We start from the raw sequence: 3,941 nt of genomic DNA on the forward strand, positions 1-3,941 counted from the left end.
TAGTTTGTGTTATTAGTTTCCCTCCAGATTCTGGGTAGGGTAGAGATTATGTTCTGCATGGTGGTTGTGCTTTTTAAAGTAAACATTTGCTTTTTTTATTATCTTCCTAACTTGTCACTAGGGGGCGAGCTTGTCGTTTTCCTGCAGTAACAGGTCTGATCTGTCACCACCTAACTGTTCCTGGACTTCCAGTTTTGCAGCTGTCCCAGAAGGAAGGCTTGCGGTGTGGATGAAGGTTTGTAAGCACAGCCTACCAGCTTCTCAAGTTGATAGAGGAGAGGGGCTTTCCCAGGAGCAGACAAGAAGTTTTAAAAAGTGAGTTTATTTTGTTTGAAGTAGCTTTTGTTTTGTTTAAAAATAAACGCTGTAGGCCAACAAGCGTATGAAAAGATGCTTAGCATCACAAATAATTAGGGAAGTGCAGATCAAAAGCGTGAGATAATTACCCCACACCTGTCAGGCTGGCTGTTATATGTGTATATATATGTATAGACATCTAGCATTGGCAAGGATGTGGAGAAATTAGAACCTTCATACATTGTTGGTGGGAATGTAAAATGGTGTAGACACTATGGAAAACAATACAACAGTCCCTCAAAAAATTAAACCTAGAATGACCGTAGGATCCAGCAGTTCCATCTCTGGGTATACCTATGTTCATAGCAGCATTCCCAATTGCCAAAAGGCAGAAGCAACCCAATGTCTATCAGTGGGTGAATGGATAAACAAAATGTGTACACATACAATGGAATATCACTCAGCCTTAAAAGGAGGGAAAACCTGACACATGCTGTGACATGGATGAACCTAAAAGACATGCTCAGTGAAGTAGACATCACAAAAAGACATACTGTGTGATTTCAGTTACGTGAGGTGTCTAAACACAGAGCAGAATGGTGGTTGCCACAGGCTAGGGGAAGGGAAAAATGGAGAGTTGTTTAATGGGTATAGAGTTTGAATATTGCAAGATGAAAAAGTTCTGGAAATTACTTGAACAAAAATGTGAAAGTTCTTACACTACTATACATTTAAAAATGATTAAGATGGGGGGGCGCTTGGGTGGCTCAATTGGTTAAGCGTCTGCCTTCGGCTCGGGTCATGACCTTGGGGTCCTGGGATCAAGCCCTGCATCAGGCTCTCTGCAGGGAGTCTGCTTCTCCCTCTTCCTCTCAAATAAATAAATAAAATCTTTAAAAAAACAGTTAAGATGGTAAATTTTATATGTGTTTTACTACGGTTTTTAAAAAATATAAACAGTGAATTTTTTTTTTAATGCAAGGTTTGAAGCTTTTGTTTATAAAAGCAGCGTGCACATGAAATGCAGTTTGGAACATGGCAGAAGAAACAATTACCCCTCACTGTCCTTTACAACCTACTAGCATTCTTTGGCTCAGTAGTGTTTTTGCTTAATTACTTTTTAAAGAATCACATCTTTCCAATTAAATCATTGGTTTTGTAATTTTGAGGAGTTTATTTGATTTTTGGTGGCAAATGTGCTGGGTTATTTTTTTATGGACCAGTTCCTGCCTGGGACCCAAGGCGCCGCCTTCTTTGGATCATATATTGAGATGAGGCTGGGAACAATGGAGTAAGCATTAACAGTTTCAAAATGTAACATTTCACAAAAGTTATTAAAATGTCAAGAGTAATAATTTACTGTCTGGAAAGGTCCAAGGCCGTTTCATACCCAGGTTGCTCTGGGAAGGAATGGGTTGATGAGAGCCAGCATGCTTGAGTTTCTCACTTTTGTGCAACCTTTGAGGCAAGGCTTAAAAGCAGGTTTTCAGATTCTGGTCACAGTAAGCTGCTCATTAGCAACTATTTCTGATGTTTTTCCTCTGTGCCAGGCTTGGGCTGGATAGTCTAATGAAGTTTCATAATTGACTAGTGGTTTGTGTTCTCAGTGTTCTCACTAAAATTTCACAGTGCAGTGCTCAGTGTTGTGAGAAAGGGAAGCAAGAGTCTCAGAGAGGGAGGGGAAGGCCGCAGGGCCTAGTGATTTGGATTTTATCTTGTGGGTCATGCAGAGTCACTGAAGGGTTTGGAGCAGGAAATTAGATCACCCTTGTGTAGAAAATGGTTGGGAGAGCAATGTGGGGGTGGGAGGATGGTGGAGTCAGCTTGGGGTTAAAAAAGAACCCAAATTTCCAGCCTGGGCACTTGGGTGGACAGGGGGTGACATTCATATTCATTTGGAGCCTGTGAATGGGGTTGGGGACAAAAAACTTTTTTGAACTGTTTGGTAAATTTTTTTAAAATTTAGAAATAAATTGCATTTTAATTTGTTGAAGTTTTATGAAATTGCTTGAAAACATTTTGAGAGATAGGAGCGCCTGGGTAGCTCAGTTGGTTAAGTGTCGGACTCGATTTCGGCTTAGGTCATGATCTCAGGGTCATGAGATAAAGCCCTGCTTTGGGCTCTGTGCGCAGTGGGGAGTGTTCCTGAGATTCTCTCTCTCCCTCTGCCTCTCCCTGTGCTCACTCTCTTTCTAAAATAAATCTTTAAAAAAAATTTTTTAAAGATTTTATGTATTTATTTGAAAGAGAGCACGGGAGCATAAGGTGCGGGGAGCAGAGGGAGAGCGAGAAGCAGACTCCCTGCTGAGCAGGGAGCCCAAGGAGGACATGGAGCTCAATCCCAGGACTCCAGAATCATGACCTGAGCCAAAGACAGATGCTTAACTGACTGAGCCACCCAGGCACCCCTAAAATAAATAAATAAATCTTAAAAAAAAAATTCTCTCTCTCCCTCTGTGCTTCCCCACCTTTCTCTCTTCCTCTCTTAAAAAAAAAAAAAAATAATAATAATAATAATAATTGAGAGGCAACATGGCAGAGGGAAAATGCCTAGATTTCAGATCCTACAGATGTGGGCAACTCTAGATTAGTCAAAGGCATACTAAGCATGAGTGATTAGGGCACCTAACAAAGAATGAGAAAATATAAAATAATAAAATTATTTTGTATTTTTAAAAAGCATCAAGTAATCACTTTGAGAGGAAAAGTGAAAACATTTTTGCCTTCCTGACATGGATTTTACAGTTTAGATTTCTCGCTTTAAATTCTATATTAGGGTTGGTGGGATGGGGGGTACCAGGCTTTTTCTAGTTCTTAGGTCTAAAGGTCTTAATCTGAATTCTCACCTGGGTTTTGGCTTTTATTGGCTGTGTGACCTTGCACTTTTTATCTGACCTCTGGGTCTTGGTTTTGTCACCTATCACATGGGGATAACAATGTCTTCTAGGGTTGTTAGGAGAATTAAATAGGAGCTCTTATCAGAGAATGATTAATGTTTCTTTTAAAAGATTTTTATGGGACCATATTTTATAATTAGATAATTGTTTTCTTTCCACGTGTCGGTGTTAACTTGTGAGGGAGTCTAGCTTTTAAGACAGTCTGCCTTTGTCGCCATTCTTTTACTATCCAGGGAGCTGATGGTGAAGCTCTCTGGAGGTATTCAGGGCATAAAACAGCTGCTGGAAACAGGCCTAGAGAAGGGGTGGGGGTGGGGCCCGCCTCCTGCCTCCTCGTCTGCTGCCCCAGTGGAGAGAGAGTCACTGAGAAGACTTGCACCTGCTTGGGCCTGGAGTGGAAACTATTCCCAGCTGGTGCCCCTCCCCAGGCTTAAGGAATGGTGATTGTATTACAGTGTATAAATCAGGCCTCCCCACTGTCTAAAGGGGAAAGGCCAAAATTCTTTGCCTAACATATAAGTCTCTCCACCCCCCATGATACGTTCCCAGCCTCCATATTTAGCTCCTTCTTCCTAACTTGGGAGCTGCATGTAGTCTCTGCACCACTGCCAAAAAAGAAAAAAAAAAAAAAAAAGAAAAAGAAAAAAGAAAGAAAAAAGGAAAATGACAACAAAACACCCAGGCTGTTTCTTAACTGCCGTGTATTTATGATGCTGGTTGCTCTCTCCGGAACGCCCTTTTACCTTT

This window comes from Ursus arctos, unplaced genomic scaffold (genome assembly GCF_023065955.2).
Source record: "Ursus arctos isolate Adak ecotype North America unplaced genomic scaffold, UrsArc2.0 scaffold_12, whole genome shotgun sequence".
Classification (NCBI taxonomy): domain Eukaryota; kingdom Metazoa; phylum Chordata; class Mammalia; order Carnivora; family Ursidae; genus Ursus; species Ursus arctos.